Here is a 22,556-nt window from a genome sequence, read left to right as displayed (position 1 = left end):
ACCCAATTAAGGGTACGATCGAACTACTCTTTCGCCTACTCCACAACTGTATGTGGACACATACTGTTGGTTGGGCGGTTCCCATTATATTATAAGTATAACGTTAGTTAAAATGGCTTGCACGTTAGGATTAACAGGACATGTGTCGGATTACCCTTGGCCAGAATACAAGTGATCCAAACGCCAAGAAAGCGGCCCTAGTGTTATTCCAATTTACAGTTGTAATGACTAATGGTAGATGGTATTGTAGTTTAGGTTAATTAGCAAGGTTTCCTTATCCTTTTGAAATTAATTTGACCAACTTCACATCCAGAACCTGTCAGTAACGGGGACTAAGGGTGTGTTTGGCATCAAGAAAAATATTTTCCTTGGAAAATAAGTAGTTTTCTTACATATTTTTCGGTGTTTCGTTAGGTATAAAAAAATATTTTTAGAAAATATATAATTTAGGCAAACACTATATGAGACGAAACGGGTAAGTGCGAGGAAAGGTGGTAGGTCGGGGTCTAGGGGCCGGAGTTACGGTGGCAATGTTAGGGGAGGGGTGGCGGGATGGGGGAGTGTGCGCTGTGGTGGGAGGGAGGTGAGGCGCAGGGGTAGGGGTGGGGTGGGTTGAGGCATGGGGAGTAAGGGTGGGAGTAGTATGAGGCACGGGAGGGGGAAGGGGTGGGGGTTGAGGCGCGGGGTGGAGGTGGGAGGTAGGTGGGGTGGGGATGAGGGTGGGGTGGGGGAATAGGGTGGAAAATATTGAAAAAAGAGTTTCGAAAAATATTTTTGTTTACCCGTAAAACGGTACAGTTGAATTTGTTGCGTGGTTTATAGACAAGCGAACTGATTTGATCAAAAAATGATAAATAAATTAGATTAAAAATAAGAATTAGCGGTTAAAATCAAAGAAAATGACAAGTTTGGCTCCGAGAGCAGTGCCTCCGGGGACGGAAATAAGAATAATATAAAGAGCAAGTAAAGTTATTTTGTTTAGCTTGAGAATAGAATGTAGCATAAGTTTTGCCAAGAATTCATGTCTTACAATGGCTGTTGAGTCTACTATTTATATCTATACTTAGGGAAACAAGATCTTAGGATGAACCCCCTCTTAAATAACAATAAAGGGGCAATTGATGAATATGTAACGGCAGGCCATGAATGTAAATATTCTCTACAACGGCTGCCCATTTAATGTCAGGGAATATTTTTTATTGAATGCTATCTGATGGCAAGCATTTGATCTGCTCACGTTGATCATGTTCCCTCTGGGATCTATCCGATGTCAATTGCAGCTTGTGCTCCCGGTACTAGTTATTACACGATTTGCTTTCTACCTGACTTCGGTTCCACGTGTCACGCTACCATTCGATCATTTAATGTAAACTAATTTTACCTTATACATATAGTCCCCCTGCTTTCCAGTGGCATATCTTTGTGTCACCGGAAAGTTGGTGAAGATCCCTTTCTTGGAGGAAAATCTTCAGAAATCCTTCTGAACAGTCTCTGACGCTTGAAAGGACGCACCTCTTCTCGCATTTAATACCCCGAACACGTGTTGCCCCACGATTCAGCAATATTTTCGATGGTTCTCGAGGTAATCATGACCACAATTTTTGTCGTCTATATCTATACTTATACTCATCATTTTACCTCTTTCACTTACAAAACTTTCATAAGTTCATTATCTTCTTTGCACTTAATCTTCTTCTTTCATCCCTTTCCGATTTTCTTCAAAAAACTACATTATCTTTTTGCTATCATGGCTTCTTTTACTGAGTATTTCAAGAACTCTGGCCTTCTCTTCATTAGAGGCCCGAAGAGAATCAAAGATAAAGAGGTGGATGTTGATGCTGATCCTCAAGTTTCCCTCCATGAATCCACGGACTTAGGCTGTTAGCAGGTATCCTTCTTCTATTCGCCCTTCCAGTATTCCTACCGTGAAGAAGGACTATGACTGCCCAGACCTTAACATCATTGCTCCTGACCTGATAGAGTGGGTTACCTTTACCAAGGAAGGTTTTACGTATGTCTATACGTACCCCCTTCACCTTGGGTCCCTTTTCTTTGAGCGGAGGGCTCGACCCCGTGATCTTGGAGTTTTTTCATCTGTATCAGGTCTGCTTGGCATAAGTAGGCCCTTCTATATGGCGAACGGTAGCTTGCCTATGCCAGCTGTGCACGGAAACGGGAAAAACCCTAACCCTGGCAGATATGATAAACCTCTACTCGGGATTTTGAGAGGGAACTTTGGGGTAAGAAATTCTAACTCGTTTTTTATTAATTCACATGAATCTATTTATAATTTCATCATTTAATTAGTGTTTTGGAGTTGGAAATTGGAAAAACTTGGTAGAAACTCCTTAGACTAAATTTTTGAGTTTTGAAAGGCGAATTGAGGTCGGATTTGAATAATTCTTATATGGCTGGACTCGATATCGAATGAGTGTTTGGTTTTTATAATTTTTGTCGGGTTCCGAGACACGGGCCCGGGGTGACTTTTTGGGTCGATTTTTCAATTCTTTGCAAAGATCGTAATTTCATTATTTGAATTAGTTTTCTATAGTTATATTTATAGTATGAAATTATTTTGGCTAGATTCGAGTCGTTCGGAGTTGGAAAATCGAGGGAAAGGCCTTCTAGTTGATTGATTTAGCGTGGTTTGAGGTAAGTGACTTGTCTAACCTTGTGGGGGGAATTACCCCTTAGGATTTGGTATTGTTGTGATAATTGTGATATGTGAAAGCCGTGTACGCAAGTTGACGAGTGTGTACACGGGCTAAATATTGAGATTCCCAATTTTTAGCTATGTAGTTTCCTCACATGCTTTATTTGAGTTACTTTAACATGTTATAGTCATCATATTTAGTCTAATTTCACATGTCTACTTGTCTTAACTCTTATTTGCGAATTGTCCTACATGTTTAGTTGAAGTACTTGCTTCCTTTATTCCGTATTCATTATTTAACTGTTGAATTCTTTACTTGAAATTGCTATTCTTGGAATATCTTGTTGTTGAATTTGGTGTTGAGTTGTAAAGGTCGTGGTTCCTATTGAGGCAAAGTGTAAGTTGTAAAATATCATTTTATTGAGTTACTCTCCAGTTGTTATTGTTGAGATTTTGTGTACATTGTGGTTGAGTCGTGGGCTCCTTATTGTGAAATTTATTATTGTTTGGCTTTTTCTGGAAAGTTGTGACATTGGGGACTTGAGGTGCGAATTGTGATATTGATACGCATGCGGTGGTATAAGGTCTGAGTTTTGAAACTCATGCGGTGAGATAAGGTGGGCTTGATATGCGTGGCTAGTAGGGTAACTACTAAAATTCATGTGGTGTGATAAGGTGGGCTAAAATACGGGATGTTATTTCAGGAAAAATGATTTTCAAAACTAAATGTAAAGGCTCCCGCGGTGATATAAGTAAAGACTGTGAATTACTTTTATGATTTGGAACTACGAGGCGCTACCTCGGCAGTGGCCCTTGTTGATCTTTCTCTATTTGTTGTATTTGTCTTGGTTGTTTGTTTCCTTAACATGTGAATATTTGTTTCCTTCCGTGTTATATTAACTGCCTTAATTCTGTGTTGTTAACTTTCGGTAAATTCCCTATTGTTTCATTTCCATTGATATTCTTATGAGTAGCAAATAGAGTTGTTGGATGTGAAATAGTTCCTACATTCGCACTACCAAATGCAGAAATAGCTGTAGCTGATTTATTTCAATCAGTATTGTTGTATACGGTCTAAATCGGGTATACCCGATTTCGTTGGCAGGGGAGTTGCCTCGAGGGTAACCTCATAATAGATCGGGCTCCAGCTTGAAGATAGAACATCACGCCTGAGAGATCGAAGTGTTCATTGAGATCGAGGCCGGCAACAATCGAGATCAAACATGACTGACTTCGAGAAAGGCAATAACGGAATGGCGAGATATCAGTAACCGGTCGAAGATCCCGGCAGGAATCCTAGAACAGATCAAATCAAAGCGGTTATTAGTACCAATCATGGGATCTACTTCCGTTATTAGAGTTGTACCTTATTTAGGATTCCTCTATTATATAAAGAGAGATCCCATTCACTTGTAAAAATAAGAATGAGTATTCACTGATAAGAATATACATATAAGCTGCTTTCTTTGTTTTACTTACTGTTCATCATTGTGTGTTCCATCCTCCACTGTTCTTATTAACTAACCTCGATACTATCTCGAATCGAGGTCAAGGTATTGTTTGCGGACCGGTTTGATTTATTTTATTGTCCAATTTATCTATTTAATTTGTTGCTTATCAATTGGTGCTAGTTCAAATCATATATCCTTAAAACCACAATATAAGTTTAATTGTTACTCAATTTTTAGGGTAAACAGTTTGGCGCCCACCGTGGGGCTAAGGATAACAGTGATTGTTCAGTACTGATTCTGGTAAAACACACCATTTTACGCATGTTCTTGTCAAGTATCTTTGCTTTCAGGTTAAAACATGTCAAACTCACAAAACGCATCCACACACGGTGATAATGGCCTCGGATTCCACGGTGAAAACGAAAATGTGATTGCTCCAGGAGTCGAGGTGCCACAAGCTAATCTCGGGGGAGCACCGGTTGCCAACCCAGTCGATGTCAATTCGCACGTTGCTCTAAATGCGGACCTAGGTGCAGGTCTCGATGGAAGCGTACGCAGAGAAGGCCGATCTAGTGACCAAGAAACACAGAGCAGAGGAGACGAAGGAGTAAGTCTCCAAGTAATATTCGAGATGCTTCAGGCTCAGCAAGCCGCTATTGCTCAGTTACAAAATCAACATAGATCTCTGAATAGGGTCGAGCCAGAAATTACTCGTCGTACCGAGCCAGTACCGAAAAGGTCGAATGGTAACGAATCGGGGACTGATCCTGCAGTAATGAAAATGCACGAGGAGCTCACCAAAAGAATTGAATCAGGGGAGAAGAGAATCGAAGCCAACGATAAAAAAGTGTAGACATACAACTCTAGTGTTGACCAGATACCGGGGGCACCGCCAATCCTGAAAGGGATGGATTCGAAGAAGTTTGTACAAAAGCTGTTTCCTCCAAGTGCGGCTCCAAAGCCTATTCCAAAGAAATTTCGTATGCCAGACATACCCAAATATAATGGGACCACCGATCCCAACGAGCATGTTACTTCATATACATGCGCCATCAAGGGTAACGATTTGGAAAATGATGAAATAGAATCTGTGCTGTTGAAAATATTCGGAGAGACCCTTTCGAAGGGAGCAATGATTTGGTATCACAACCTGCCACCAAATTCCATTGACTCATTTGCCATGTTAGCATATTCTTTCATAAAGGCACACGTCGGCGCCATAATGGTCGCAACGAGGAAATCGGACCTTTTCAAGGTAAGACAAAGGGATAATGAAATGCTGAGGGAGTTCGTGTCCCGATTTCAAATGGAACGCATGGAGTTGCCACCAGTCACAGATGATTGGTTCGTTCAAACTTTCACCCAAGGGTTGAATGAGCGGAGTTCGATAGCATCACGTCAGTTGAAATAAAATTTGATCGAGTATCCAGCTGTAACTTGGGCAGATGTGCACAATCGATATCAATCGAAGATCACGGTCGAGGATGACCAATTAGGAGCCTCTTCCGATTCAGTACATCTAAATAGGTCGGCTGTTAAAAATCAAAGGGACGTTGATAGGGGGCCAAGATCGAACAGAGACTGATATCAACCATATACCGCAGATCGAATGAACAATGGTTCAAGACGCAATTCTGCCCGGAACGATCAAAGAAGTGATCAGGGATAGAATTCTCGGGGACTTATGAGCAAAAGTGATTTTGGCAAGTATGTCGATCCCACAGAGGCACCTCAGTTATTGGAATATAACTTTAGCATCGATGCATCGGGCATTGTATCGGCAATCGGAACGATCAAAAATACTAGGTGACCCAGACCCATACAAACAGATCATTCCCAAAGAAACCCAAATTTGATGTGCAAGTATTATGGCACGCATGGTCACAAGACTGAGGATTGCAGGAAATTAAGGGAGGAGGTAGCCCTTTTATTCAATGAGGGCCACCTTCGAGAGTTCCTCAGTGATCGAGCCAAGAATCATTTCAAAGAAAGGGGCGCCAATAGGAAAAATGAACAGGAGGAACCCTAACATGTCATTCATATGATCGTCGGTGGGGTCGACATCCCGCAGGGACCCATATTTAAACGCACTAAGGTATCAATCACTAGGGAAAAATGAACCCGAGATTATGTGCCCGAAAGCACTTTATCATTCAACGACAAAGAAACAGAAGGCATTTCTTAGCCCCACATCGACGCTCTGGTAATTTCTATCTTATTAAATAAAGTTCAAGTTAAACGTGTTTTAGTGGATCCAGGTAGCTCGGCAAATATCATCCGATCAAGGGTCATGGAGCAGCTCGGCCTACAAAATCAAATCGTTCCCGCAGCTCGGGTCTTAAACGGCTTCAATATGGCCAGTGAAATAACTAAAGGGGAGATTATTCTACCGGTGAACATGGCTGGAACCAATCAAGATACCAAGTTCCACGTAATCGAGGGCGACATGAGGTACAATGCCCTACTCGGAAGGCCTTGGATCCACAATATGAGGTCAGTCCCTTCGACTCTCCACCAAATGATGAATTTCCCGACGTTGGCCGGTGTAAAAACAGTATACGGGGAGCAGCATGCTGCAAAGGAAATGTTTGCGGTTGATGAGGTAACGATGATATTGACACTATCAACCTCGGAAAGGTCGAGCATCAAAGGTAAACAGGAAGTCAAATAGCAATCACAACCATCAGCCTCGACCGATTCAGGGAAGCAGAAGATAAAAGAAGAAGAGGAGGATTTTCTGACCCCTCGAACTTTTATTGTTCCCGAAGATTCTGACGCCACCAAATCAACCGTCAAAGAGCTGGAACAAGTTATATTGATTGAGTACCTGCCCGAGCGAAAGGTATACCTGGGAACGGGATTAACCCCCGAACTCAAGAAAAAGCTTATTCACTTTCTTATTGATAGCATAGATTGTTTTGCTTGGTCCCATTTAGACATGACAGAGATCCCACCAGAGATAACGATGCATCAACTAAGTCTGGACCCTAGTTTAAAACCGGTGAAGCAAAAGAGAAGATCCCAGTCCGAGGTAAAGCACGCATTCATAAAGGACGAGGTAACTAAACTTCTCAAAATAGGGTCCATTCGGGAAGTGAAATATCCCGAATGGTTAGCCAATATAGTTGTAGTCCCTAAAAAAGGGAACAAACTTAGAATATGTGTAGATTATGAGGATTTAAACAAGGCGTGCCCCAAATATTCTTTTCCACTGCCTAACATCGATCGCATGATCGAGGCCACGGTCGGCCACGAGATCCTTACTTTTCTTGATGTCTATTCCGGGTGCAATCAAATCCAAATGAACCCGGAGGACCGAGAAAAGACTTCATTTATCATCAAGTATGGAACATATTGTTATAATGTAATGCCCTTCGGGCTAAAAAATACAGGAGCTACTTACCAACGCCTAGTAAATAAAATGTTCGAAGAACAAATAGGTAAATCAATGGAAGTTTATATTGATCACATGCTAGTTAAGTCCCTGCGTGCAGGGGACCATTTGGCTCATTTGCAGGAAACGTTCGAGATTTTAAGGAATACTATTGGGATTATATTGCAAAAGAAATCTTTGATATAGATTTGTTTATTCTAATAAATATTGCCAAAGTTTTGTTAGTTATGCAAATGCATGCATTTTCTGAAGTTCGTTCTTCAAACAATCTATTTGTATGTGAGGGTACTGCCATATTACTATTTCACAAGGCAATCAATTGTTGATACTTATTCAAGTTATGTCAATATACTAGCAACTGATAAATCAAGTCACTCAACACACAACCGATGTGTGACTTTTCTTTGAAGAGAAGACTCCAATAATAGTGAAGACGATGATGTTTTCTTATCTCAATTGAAAGACGGATATACTGAAGGAGACAGAATAAATCATATATTTCATCAATGTTCTTTATCAGACACAATCTTCACCAAACAGTGAAATAGATATTCAATAAATTTGTTCGCTTGATAATTTGGTGATTCTATTCAACGAAGCATGATCAACCTCAACATTTAAGAAGTTGGTATACAGGATCGGAACACATTATCTCGGTGAAATAAATTGATATTTTCATCAGGGGGAGGTAAATACGAGTTGTACTCTTTTTCCCTTAGCTACGATTTTATTCCACTGAATTTTTCTGGAAAGGTTTTTAATGAGGCAGCAAGCAATACGTATTACATAATATGTGTACTCTTTTTCCTTCACTAGGATTTTTTTTCCATAAGATTTTTTTCTAGCAAGGTTTTAACGAGGCACATTATCTATGGACATCTAAAGGGAAGTGTTATAAAATTTTTAATTATGATGGATGTCCATAACCACCAAAGGAGTAATGCTCACTACTCGTCTCCATTATCTCTATAACCTCCCCCATGATCTTCCTCCATGATTTTTCTCTCAAATGCTTAATGATATATTTATGTAGTGATCATTCCACCCAATAGTGGCCATTTCTCTCAATAGTGGCAATTTCACTCACTATTTTACAATAGTGATTCTTCACTTTTCATGCCTATATAGATGCCTTGTAATAGATAGGAAAGATAACACAATTGAAGAAGAAATAAGAATCTCTCCTCTCTTTCTCTCTATATCTCTTAGCTTGTTTTTCCTTATTCTATATTGTTACTTTTGATATATATTTCATAACAATTATCAATTATTAGGTATTATGAGTATTAACATTCTATGCACAGAAGCAGTGACAAAAGATCTTTAATATTTGGTTAAAGTGAACATAGCCACGAAATCCTTATTAACGTGACAGGCTATTTTTAATTATCCTATATTCTGCTCCTTGTTATGTAGTCATTGTGTTTAGGATCTTTGCTGATAATTGAAATTAAGGAAATACAACATGAAGCTCAACCCCGAGAAATGTGCTTTCGGGGTCGGTTCGGGCAAGTTCCTTGGCTTCATAGTATCGAATCGGGGGATCAAGATCAACCCCGATAAAATCAAGGCCATCGAAGACATTACCGTCGTGGACAATGTAAAATCCATGCAGAGGCTAACTGGACGGATAGCTGCCTTAGGCCGATTCATTTCGAGGTCATCGGATCCAAGCCACAGATTTTTCTCTCTACTCAAAAAGAAGAACGATTTCTCCTGGACCCCGGAATGCTAACAAGCATTAGAGGAATTGAAGCGATACCTATCGAGCCCACCACTGCTTCACACTCCAAAGGCAGATGAGAAACGTTACTTGTACTTGGTAGTATCGGAAATTGCGGTAAGTGGTGTCCTAGTTCGAGAAGAGCAAGGTACGCAATTTCCCGTTTATTATGTAAGTCGAACCTTAGGAGAAGCAGAAACTAGATATCCACATTTAGAGAAATTGGCACTTGCACTGATAAGCGCCTCTAGAAAATTAAGACCATACTTTCAATGTCACCCCATATGCGTATTAACCACTTACCCACTTCGTAATATTTTGCACAAGCCCGAACTATCGGGCCGATTGGCCAAATAGGCCATCAAACTCAGTGGGTACGATATCGAATATCAACCTCGGACGGCCATCAAGTCTCAAATTTTAGCGGACTTCGTGGTCGATTTCACGCCGACCCTCGTACCCAAAGTCGAAAAGGAACTCTTGTTAAACTTGGGTACATCATCGGGGGTATGGACCCTTTTCATAGACGGTGCTTCGAATGTGAAGGGGTCCGGGCTAGGCATCGTTTTGAAGCCGCCCAAGGGTAGTACTATTAGGCAATCTATCAAAACTTTTAGGTTTACTAACAATGAGGTCGAGTACGAAGCCATGATTGCAGGTCTCGAGCTAGCTAAAAGCTTGGGAGCAGAAGTCATTGAAGCCAAGTGTGACTCTTTGCTAGTGGTGAACCAAGTAAACAAAACCTTTGAAGTTCGAGGGGATAGAATGCAAAGGTATTTGGACAAGCTGCAGGTAACCTTGCACCATTTTAAGGAATGGACTTTACAGCACGTACCTCGAGAACAAAACAGTGAGGCCGATGCACTTGCAAGTTTAGGGTCATCGGTTGAGGAAGATGAGATCAGCTCGGGGACTGTCGTTCAACTCTCGAGATCCGTGATCGAGGAAGGTCATGTCGAGATAAACTCTACAAGCTTAACCTGGGATTGGAGGAATAAATATATTGAATACTTGAAGAACAAAAAGCTCCCATCGGACCCTAAAGAGTCGAGAGCCCTACGAACCAAAGTTGCTCGATTCACATTGGCTGAAGATGGAATATTATACAGAAGGACATTCGATGGACCATTGGCAGTATGCTTAGGACCAGGAAACACCGATTATATTCTACGAGAGGTCCATGAAGGCACTTGTGGGAACCAATCCGGCGCCGAATTACGGATTCATAAAATCATTAAAGCAGGATACTACTGGGATAGCATGGAAAAAGACACTAAGGAGTTTGTTCGAAAATGTGAAAAATGTGAAAGTTTTGCACCGATGATCCATCATCCCGGAGAACAACTTCATTCAGTCCTATCCCCGTGGTCGTTCATGAAATAAGGAATGAATATCGTCGGCCCTCTGCCATTGGCCCCGGGTAAAGCTAAGTTCATTTTATTTATGACTGACTATTTTTCTAAATTGGTTGAAGCACAGGCATTCGAGAAAGTGAGAGAGAAAGAGGTTATAGACTTCATCTGGGATCATATCATATGTCGATTTGGGATACCCACTGGAATAGTGTGTGACAATGGAAAATAATTTATCGGCAGCAAAGTGACAAAATTCCTCGAAGACCACAAAATAAAAGGAGGTTATCAACACCGTATCACCCTAGTGGGAACGGACAGGCCGAATCGACGAATAAGACTATCATTTAAAACCGAAACAAAAGGTTGAACGACGCTAAGGGAAAATGGAGAGAAATTCTACCCGAAGTCCTTTGGGCGTATCGAACAATATCAAAGTCCAGTACGGGGGCAACCCCTTTCTCCTTAGTATATGGCTCTGAATCCTTGATTCCTGTCGAAGTCGCGGAACCCAGTGTCAGGTTCCGAAATACAACAGAAGAGTCAAATAACGAGGCTATGAATACTAGCCTCGAATTATTGGATAAAAAACGAGAAGCCACATTCGTTCGAATGGCTGCACAAAAGTAACGAATCGAAAGATTCTACAATAGGAGAACCAACCTTCGCCACTTTAGAGTCGGGGACTTAGTCCTGAGGAAAGTCACTATTAACACTCGAGATCCTAATTAAGCGAAGCTCGGCCCACCAAATTGAGAGGGACCCTACCAAGTCCTCGATATCGTAAGAAAGGGATCTTATAAGCTTGGCACGATGGACGGCGAACAACTGCCAAATAATTGTAACATATTGCTTCTCAAACGGTATTATTGCTAAGGTGTTCGATCGAAGACATCGAAACCTCGGGTATTAAAGCGCGCATTGCACTCTTTTTCTCTTAGATTAGTTTTTGTCCCAAATGGGTTTTTTCGGCGAGATTTTTAACGAGGCAACAATTATGTGCTACCTGAGGACAATTCAACAATATCCAAGTATTCTTTACAATCAACCTCGAATACTGGGGGACATCACCCTCGGATGTTACACTTTCGAGGAAAATACTTCGTGTCAAAGGGTCTCGATAGAGAAACTTTGTAATTGGCCAAACGGTCGAATGAACCGTGTCCGTATAGATTAGTCGAGCCCCGATGGCAAAACATGTACGCATGTATAAATTATACAAAGAAGCGTTCTTTCTATATCAATTATCTTGTGTCTCAAAGAAAATTTTCTAATATACAAGCTCTATACTTATGATTTTGTCAGAAATGGCTCAAGGGCCAAGTGCAAATATACCTCGTACACTCGGGGACTGCCATCGGCGATCGACATATTCGAGTAATCTAAACTCAAATTTATAAGACCTCAAAGAGGCACCCCTCGATCTATAGGCCAAGAACATCACTCTCGAGGACTAACACTTCGAACAAGTTCAAAGTGTTATTGGGAAATAAGCCCAAGAGGCATACCCAAAGGCTACGGCCAAATTAAGGCGGCTCAGAGACGTCCGAATCCCTCAATAAAAATAGGCCTTCGAATTCTTTGAAAAACCTATTAAAAAAGGCTACCCTCGGCAAGTAATCAAAAGGGTTTCGATGAAATCAGCCCTCAAAAAACCTTAATAGGTATCAAATTATCTTAACACAAACGTGCTAAGGCACAAAAAGCAAAGGGGTTTCAATCGACATCGAACCCTCAAAAAACCCAATGGGTAAAGAATACGTGTTAAGGCATAAAGAAATTTTTTACTAAGTCGAAAAAGAGAAAAAATAGCCATCTTTTAGAGGCCATTTCGACCAAATCTAAAGAGCCTAAGGGCCAATACACTTAGAGTTCGAGATTTTGTTCTCACTCAATTCGGACCTAAGGGTTCTACTATTCCAAGCTCAAATGAAACTGACTTGAATATAGCTCGAGGATTCATCATTATTTGATATAAAACCTTAAGGGGTATGTTACTGTGAGTTCAAAACTTACTCGAACTCGGCTATAAAAACAGTACAATTACGGCTTCGATCAAGCCATCCGAAATCAAAATCCCGAACATATTGTTGAGCCTGGGGACTCGCCTTCGCTTAACTAAGAAACTTAAGGGTTTTTTCTACTCTAAGTTCGAGCTATTGCTCACTCGATTATAGAGGATACATCAACCCGATTGTAACAAAGTCTTCACAAGGCAAAGGCAAAACAGAATTTATCATAAATCATAAATCGGAAGCTTCATCTTCATCTCCTCCGCTCTCGGATCTACTCGCAGAGTCTTCATCATCGGAAAGCAAAGCTCCGGCCTCGTCCACCAAAACCTTCGCACTCTCGATATCATCTATGAGGTCGAAGCAACGAGCATGTACCTCTTCAAAAGTCTCTCTTCGAGACTGGCGCCTAGTATGCTCGGTAACACGGGACAATCTAACCTCAGCAGCGTCAGAAATTTCCTTTGCCCGAGTATTAGCGACTTCAGCGTCGGCTCGGTAGGAGGCCACGAGCGCCTCTGCCTCAGATGTGGCCCTTGCAAGTTCAGCGGCCAACCGAGTCTCGAGCTCTTCAACCTTATGGGCTCGGGCCAAGTTCTCCACCTTCACACTTTGGAGTTGACGCTCAACCGAAGACAGTTGGTCCCGAACCGCATCTTTCTCCGAGGCGAGATGGTCCATGCTCTGCTTCCACCCTAAAGTCTCTGCCTCTTTCATCTTGGCCTCCTCACGAAGCTGCTTAACCAGTTCGGCCTTCTGCTAAACCTGCAGGATCAAAGTGTTAGTTGCCAATATCAAGTTAATACATAACAAACTCCCAAAAATCTCTTCTTTTTGCACATAGAGGAGTTTGAGGTGTCTCTCTCCTCCATAAGCTTTTTGAGATCAGCCTCACATCGGGCCAGCTCAGCCCAGTATTTGGAGGACGCTTCTCGATGGAGCGTCGTAGCCTGTGTAGAAAGAAAGGAAATCAGACTTAGAGAAATAAGAACAAACGCAAGCATGGTAACATCATCGACCATAAGTAAAGCTCACTTGGTTCAGAAGCCGCTGGGCCTCATCAAAAATGAGTGATGCATCTAGGTCGAAAGCATCATCGACCCCCGTGAAGCAGCCACAAAATATATCATCCCCTTAGGGGGTCGTCCCCATATTGGGTGTCCCCATGGACCGGGAATCCCGAAACGGCCCCTCAGAGAACGTGGGGCCGGGCGGCGAATCATCAATGTTAATTGCCCAAGTGAGTCACTTGGGGCATTCTCTTCTCTTTGAAGGGCCTCAGAACTAGACCCTTCGAGTACACCCACTGGTTGCTCATCACAGCAGGAGGCATCCACAACACCCGATGACTTGGGGACTTTGCTCGGACCTTCCTTCGAGATCACCTCGGTCTACGGCTGAACCTCTTCGACCGTCACCGGCTCAGCAGTTCTCGAAACTTCGATGCCCTCCCTCTTTTGAGCCACCAACATGCAGTCGACATCTTCTCCCTCCTCGTCTTCATCTCGTAGTGTTTGGACTACATCGGAAGGCAGAACGATGAGATCAGTCTTCGACTTTCGAGCCTGCTTTTCTTGGGCTTTGGGGTTTCTGGTGGCGAGGCCCTTCTCCTTTTATTGTCTTTGGTCGGCTTTGGGACCTCCTCTTCCCCGAGGGAGGCTTCCTCATAACGACATTATCTCCAAGACCTATATGAGAAAAAATCAAGTTAAAAGGAAGTATTTCACAGGAAAGCATCAAACACGGACAGGGAAACTTACCATAATTTTTGGCCTCCTATCGACCCTTGGCCGAATCACGCCACGAGCGCTCAGCATACGAAGAGGTTGAAACTAGTTGTCGAACCCAACCTGCAAGGTCCAGGACTGCACCAGGAAACCAGGGGGAAAGCTGCACCATAAAGAAGAATATAGATGATAAGAAGTAAAGGAAACATAACAAGTAATCAAACGTTATCGGTGAAGTTCTACTTACGCTTCATGTTCCATTCTTCGAGGAATGGCATCTTCTCAGCGGGGATTAAATCAGAGGTACTGAATCGGACAAATAGGCACATCCATCCTCGGTCTTTGTCCTCATCTATGCTCGAGAATAGCACCTTCGTGGCTCGGCGCTGAAGCATTATCAGTCTGCCCCGATAAAGATGGGGGTTGTATAGCCTAATGAGATGATCGAGGGTGAAAGACATCCCCTCGATCTTGCTCGAGAAGAATCTGAGCAAAATGACAATACGCCAAAAAGAGGGGTAGATCTGGCCTAAGGTTACCAGGTAGCGGCAGAAGTCGATTATGACAGGATCGACGGAACCCAGTGTGAAAGGGTATGTATACACACTTAAGAACCCTTTCACATGAGTACTAATGTCCTCTTCAGGGATAGGAATCACCGTCTCTTTATTCTACCAGTGGTAGTCCTTTTTCACCTGCTCGAGATCGCCTTCGGATATCGAATAGATGTATCTAGACATGGGCTCGCATCGGCCAGGAATCGAAGAGGGTTTTTCGACTTTATAGTCGGAAGTAAGTTCACATGGTCCGGGGATGCACTCTTCGATGCGTGGCTCCACCGGTGTTTTGTCACCGGCCGGCCGCGATGAAGAGGCCTTTTTCTTCTTGAGGAATGATCTTTGATGTTTTTTCCATTGCTATGTGAGGTTTAAGGAAGGAAAAGGCGGAATTTGCGTTTTAATAAGAGATTGGCAAACGGAAACCGACAAAGTTGATGGACTTGAAGAGAATAGAAAAGCTTTTGAAGATTAGAAGAAGTTTGAAAGTAAAGTTTGAAAAGATTATGAAGGTGGTCTATTTATAATATTCACTTTGACGGTTTGAAAGCACTGGTGGCCGACCATCAACTGGCGTTAATTAATGACCTTGGGAACTGCGCAGACGCGATGCTTCAATCGCTTCTGTCGCTTACGTCACGATGTTGATGTCATAATTGATCGAGGTATTAAATCAAAGTCTCAAATTCGTTTCTTCTCGTTACACTCCAAATAACAAGGGGACTATCTGTATACGGTCGAAATCGGGCATACCCGATTTCGTTGGCAGGGGAGTTGCCTCGAGGGTAACCTCATAATAGATCGGGCTCGAGCTTGAAAATAGAACATCACACCTGAGACATTGAAGTGTTCATTGAGATCGAGGCCGGCAACACTCGAGATCAAACATGACTGACTTCGAGTAAGGCAATAACGGAATTGCGAGATATCAGCAACCGGTTGAAGATCCCAGCGGAAATCCCGGAACATATCAAATCAAAGCGGTTATTAGTGCCAATCATGGGATCTACTTCCGTTATTAGAGTTGTACCTTATTTAGAATTTCTCTATTATATAAAGAGGGATACCATTCACTTGTAAAAAGAAGAATGAGTATTCACTGATAAGAATATACATATACGATACTTTCTTTGTTTTACTTACTGTTCATCGTTGTTTGTTCCATCCTCCACTATTCTTATTAACTGACCTCGAGACTATCTCGAATCGAGGTCAATGTATTATTTGCGGACCGGTTTGATTTATTTTATTGTCCAATTTGTCTATTTAATACGTTGTTTATCAATTGGTGTTGATTCAAATCATATATCCTTAAAACAACAATATAAGTTTAATTGTTACTCAATTTTTAGGGTAAACAATTGTACTGATAATGCACTAGTCCTTTAGGAAACACAAACTTTTAGAGTCTTAAGTATAGAGCTTGTTACTACTATCTAACAATCCAACTACTAGACTGCCCTGCACTACTAATTAAGAGAAAAACAAATGGAGGCAAAGAACTATATATTCACGGGGAAATAATTAACTAGTGCAACACATGAAAGTATGCATGACATAGCTTTTGGGTGGCATCCTTTTGAAAAAACATGTTCTAGATAGTTTTACATGTGGTCTTAGAGTCCTCCAGCAATAATCAGTTGCACAAAATGATTTCCTCTTCTAAAAAACTCTCTTTTGTGATTTAGAAGTACTTATTACATGCTAAACTAACACCATAAATTATACTTAAATATATATACACTCGCTAGCTTGTTACAGAAAATCACACAATCAGAATAATTACAACGATACTGCTGGCAGGAGAGAGTCGATAGAATCTCCCCTAAAATCTTTCGTGGGCGAGTAATAAATTTCAGTAAATGTGGCCACCACGCCCTTCTTATTCACATGGATGATGACAATGACCGTGGATGGATAGAGTGGCTTGTCATCATTACTAGTAGGGATATCATCCCGGCCACAACTCCATCCTTTCCTGAATCATGAAATCGTTCACGTAAGTTTGTAATTTATTCATCTCTTTTCTTTGTAAAAAGACTGCTTTCCGTCATTGTTGACCTCTTTGTTTCCGTTGTTTCAGCTGTTTGGTGACACCACCAAGTGTTCAAGTCCTGGGTCAATGGGTTCAGAAGATTCTGGATATTACAATGCTAGAAACCCGTCAGTGGAAGGAGATGGCCCCCAAATATACGTGGTAGGCCAAGAACTACAGTATACTGAGTCCTTCTACTTTCTGCCTCTGTATGTACATAAGTAAATTTTCTAACCATATCTTTTTGCTTGATTCAGGACTCCCACAGGGCTCTGTCACCTGCTCCGAGGTCGAGGTTTTGGCTGACCCCGTGGAGGCCGCGAGACTGTTATAAAGTGCTCTCGCTCGAAATGATGCCCTCTGGTCTACTTCCGGTGGGGGCACTTCCTCTTGGAGTCCCCATACAGAGAATAAGCAATCAAAAAGGCGACGTTCTTCCTCTGCTGGGAATACGAATAAGAGTGCCTCCGGGAACGGAAATAAGTAATGCCTCCGAGGGCAGTAAAGTGATTTTATTTATCTTGAGAATAGAATATAGCATAAGTTTTGCCAAGATTTCCTGTCTTACAATGGCTGTTGAGTCTACTATTTATAGCTATACCTAGAAAATAAGATCCTAGGATCAAGTCCCTCTTAAATGACAATAAATGGGTCATTGATGAATATGTAACGGCAGGCCATGAATACAAATATCCTCTGCAACGACTACCCATTTAATGCCGGAGAAATTCTTCATTGAATGTTATCCGATGGCAAGCATTCGATCTGCTCACATTGATCATGCTCCCTTCGGCGTCTATCCGATGTCAATTGCAGCTTTTGCTCTCGGTACTGATTATTACGCGATTTGCTTTCTACTTGTCTTCAGTTCCACATGTCACGCTACCATTCGATCATTTAATGTAAACCAACTTTACCCTATACAGTTTTTCCTCATTTTGGTAGGGAAATTATTTTCCTTCAATTGGTGAAAAATGATAAAAATATTTTCCAAAATATTTAAGCTAACCAAACATGAAAAAATTAAAAAATATTTTACAAAAAATAAAATAAAATTCCTTCGTACCAAACACACCCTAAAAGACGGAATTTCTTTGCCTTCAATAATTAATACAATGGCGGAGTAGAAAAGGAATTCAAGAACGGAGTTGCGAGTGAAAGCTCCAACTAAGGAGAATCTTGAAATTAAATGATCCGCCAAAATTAAGTCGTTCACTATTGTCACCAAAGAAAAGGAACTAAAATACGGAATGTCTTTGCCGTTCATGATTGCTACAAGGACGAGTAAACGGGGAAATATCAGAGATGGAGTGAAATCTAAAAGCTCCAACAAGAGAGAATTTTGAGAAGTAAATGTTGGACCAAATCTCGGGGGGGGGGGGGGGTGATCCCACCAAAAATAAGTTATTTTCACAAAAGAAATATTAGCCTAACATGAATCACGAATGCAATTTTTAGTCCACATCTCTAGGCATATCAAGGACAACGTAGAGGATTTAAGATTTTCAATTAGTAAGAGTAAATGTCTTTCCGCCCAATACTATTATGTGACAATTAGCCTTGTATACGGTCGAAATAGCTTTCGGCCTTCACATGTTTGCTCAAGTTCGAACGATAATCGATCGAAGTGAGACTTCGAGATGGTCTCCGAAGATGGAGCAAACAAGCCTCGAACCCGAGGGGCCGATCGACGTCGAGTTCGATATTGTTACTGAGCCCGAACCCAAATCGGACTATGATGCAGAATAGAGCTATTAAGCTTATGAGGCTCGAATCAATTCAAGGGTCCGAGTCAGGATCGAGCCTAAGCCAAAGATCGAGAGCTCGAGTTAGAATCGGGCTCAAGCCGAGATCAAAGCCCGAGTCAGATCGGACTCACAGACATAAGCTATTGCAATCCCATTAGATGAGAGAATCTTGGCAGGATTTGTGGAAAAGCTGATTTAACATGGATCTCCCACTGAGTATTTTTTAATTATATTTAAAGTAAGGTCCCTTTACTATAAAGGGGGTTTCTGGAGGATTATTAGGACACATTGTAATTGAAGTACCATATTCTCTTATATGGAAGAGTTATTCTTTTAAGTTTCATAAATTGATTCATTTTACTCAATCCCAAAAAAATCACTTTCGTTACAATTGTGTTTATTTTGTTTTCTCTGCGATCCACATTCGATATTTACTTCTATCTATGTAGTTCGTATTGAGCTATATCACATATCCTTAGAACTACGAATAAATTTAACTATATCCGTTTTTCCGATAAATAGTTTGGCGCCCACCGTGGGGCTAAGGATAACAGTGGTTATTTGATACGAATCTGAAAAAATACGCTATTGTGTTTTACGAAAATATCTTGAATTTCGAATTAGCTACGACTAACCGTCAATCAAATGGATTCACCTATCGATAACGGGGTCGGTCTTCAAGACGAAAATAACAACTTGACACCCAGTACTGAAAGACCACCTGTGAATACCGTTGGAGCTCGAATCGGAGCGCCAATTGATATCAATTTGCATGTAGCCATTGAGGCGAACCTACATGCCGAACCCGAGAATAGCATCCATGGTGGCACTCGGTCTGCGGCTCGAGATACCCATAACATCGAGGAAAACGGTGTTAGCTTGCGTATGATTTTCAAAATATTGCAAGCCCAACATGCAGCAATAGCTCAGTTGCAGAGCTAAACCCAGCTACAAAGCAGGCCGAAGCCCAATTCACCCCAAGAAATCACTCACAGAATGGAATCAGCCATAGTAAATTCAAATGAGCAAGAATTGGGGACTACTCCCGAAATTACTAAATTGCTCGAGGAACTCACAAAGCAAGTCGAAGCCAACGATAAAAAAGTAGAAACTTATAACTCTAGGGTCGATCAGATCCCGGGAGCTCCACCAATGATAAAAGGGTTAGATTCAAAATAATTCGTGCAAAAACCTTTTTCCTCGGGCGCAGCCCCGAAACAAATCCCCAAAAAATTCCGTAGGCCCGAAATTCCCAAATATAACGGGACGACCGATCCCAACGAGCACATCACTTCTTACACATGTGCCATCAAGGGAAATGATTTAGAAGACGATGAAATCGAATCTGTGTTGCTAAAAAAATTCTGAGACCCTCTCGAAGGGGGCAATGATTTGGTATCACAACCTACCGCCAAATTCCATCGACTCGTTCGCCATGTTAGCAGATTCTTTTGTGAAAGCACATGCCGGCGCCATAAAATTCGCAACAAGAAAATCGGACCTCTTCAAGGTAAGACAAAAGGATAACAAGGTGCTGAGGGAGTTCGTATCTCGTTTTCAAATGGAACGAATGGACTTGCCACCAATCACAGACGATTGGGCTAATCAGGATTTCACTCAAGGTTTGAACGAGCGAAGTTCGACGGCTTCACGACGATTAAAGCATAACTTGATCAAACACCCTGCCATCACATGGGCCGACATACACAATCGATACCAATCGAAAATTAGGGTTGAAGATGATCAATTGGGATCTGAACCCGTTGTTCGAAGGGATACTAATCGGGAACGAGGTCCGATTGGGGATCGATACCAACCGTACAACGGAAGCCACAGAGTCAGTGAATCGAGACATAACCTCAGGAAAAATAACAAAAGAAGTGATCGAGGTCAAGTGTCCCGAGGGATAAACATAAGTAGTTTCGATAGGCCTGCCGGATTTAAGGAAGCACCTCGGTTATCGGAATATAACTTCAGTGTTGATGCATCCGCCGTCGTATCGGCTATCGGGCACATAAAAGACACTAAATGGCCTCGACCCATGTAGACCAATCCTGCCCAGAGGAATCCCAATCAAATGTGCGAATACCATGGCACCCATGGCCACAGAATGGAAGATTGCAGGCAACTAAGAGAGGAAATGGCCTGGTTATTCAACAAAGGGCACCTTCGGGAATTTTTGAGCGATAGGGCGAAGAACCATTTTAAAAACAGGAATTTCGGCAAGCAAAATGAACAGGAAGAACCACAGCACATCATTCACATCATCATCGGCGGTGCCGATACCCCTCAGGGACTCGTGCTTAAATGCACTAAAACATCGATTGTGAGAGAAAAGCGATCTCGAACTCATGATTACACACCCAGAGGGACTTTGTCTTTCAATGATGAAGATGCAGAAGGAGTCATACAACCTCATAATGATGCACTAGTAATATCCGTACTCTTGAATAAAACTAAAGTTAAGCGTGTGCTGATTGATCCAGATAGCTCAGCCAACATCATCAGATTGAAGGTCGTAGAACAGCTCGGCCTGCAGGACCAGATCGTACCCGCAACCTTGGTTCTAAACGGATTCAATATGGCATGTGAAACCACCAAAGGCGAGATAATTCTACCAATAAACGTGGTCGGGACCATCCAGGAAATGAAGTTTCACGTGATCGAAGGTGACATAAGATACAACGCCGTTTTCGGAAGGCCATGGATCCACAACATAAGAGTTGTACCTTTGACCCTACACTAGGTCCTCAAATTCCCAACATCGAGAGGAGTCAAAACAGTGTACGGAGAATATCTAGCCGCAAAAGAAATGTTCGTCATCGAGGAAGCGAAACCAATATCCTCGCCTTTGCCAATAAAGGGATCGGGCTCAGAAGGAGAACGAGACACCAAATAGCAATCATAGACATCGGCTTCGACCCAACCAGATAACCAGAAGATCGAAGAAGATGATGATCAGGGGGTCCCTCAATCCTTCGTGATTCCCGATGACTCCGACGCCACCAAATCAACAATTGAGGAAGTGGAGCAACTCACACTAATCGAGCACTGGCCCGAACGAAAGGTATACCTGGGAACGGGGTTGAGCCCCGAACTCAGGAAGAAACTTGTTCAATTTCTTATCGATAACATTGATTGTTTTGCCTGGTCCCATTTAGATATAACAGGGATTCCACCGGACATAATGATGCATCGACTAAGCCTGGACCCTAAGTTCAGACCGGTGAAGCAAAAGAGAAGACCTCAGTCCGAGGTAAAACACGTATTCATAAAATACGAGGTAACCAAACTTCTCAAGATAGGGTCCATTCGGGAGGTGAAATATCCCGAATGGTTAGCCAATATAGTTGTAGTGCCTAAAAAAGGAAACAAACTTAAAATGTGTGTGGATTATAAGGATTTAAACAAAGCATGCCCCAAAGATTCTTTTTCGCTACCCAACATCGATCGCATGATCGATGCCACGGCCAGTCACGAGATCCTCACTTTTCTCGATGCCTATTCTGGGTATAATCAAACCCAGATGAACCTAGAGGACCAGGAAAAGACTTCGTTTGTCACCAAATATAGAACATATTGTTATAATGTGATGCTCTTCGGGCTAAAAAATGCAGGGGCTACTTACCAATGCATAGTAAATAAAATGTTCGAAGAACAAATAGGTAAATCAATGGAAGTTTATATTGATGACATGCTAGTTAAGTCCCTACGCGTAGAGGACCATCTGACCCATTTGCAGGAAATGTTCGAGATTTTGAGAAAATACAACATGAAGCTCAACCCCGAAAAATATGCTTTCGGGGTCGGTTCGGGCAAGTTCCTCGGCTTCATGGTGTCAAATCGGGGAATCGAGATTAACCTCGATAAAATCAAGGCCATCGAAGACATCACCATCGTGGAC

The sequence above is a fragment of the Nicotiana tabacum genome, chromosome 4, assembly GCF_000715075.1.
Source record: "Nicotiana tabacum cultivar K326 chromosome 4, ASM71507v2, whole genome shotgun sequence".
Taxonomy (NCBI): Eukaryota; Viridiplantae; Streptophyta; class Magnoliopsida; order Solanales; family Solanaceae; genus Nicotiana; species Nicotiana tabacum.
Note: the sequence above shows the minus strand (reverse complement) of the source record.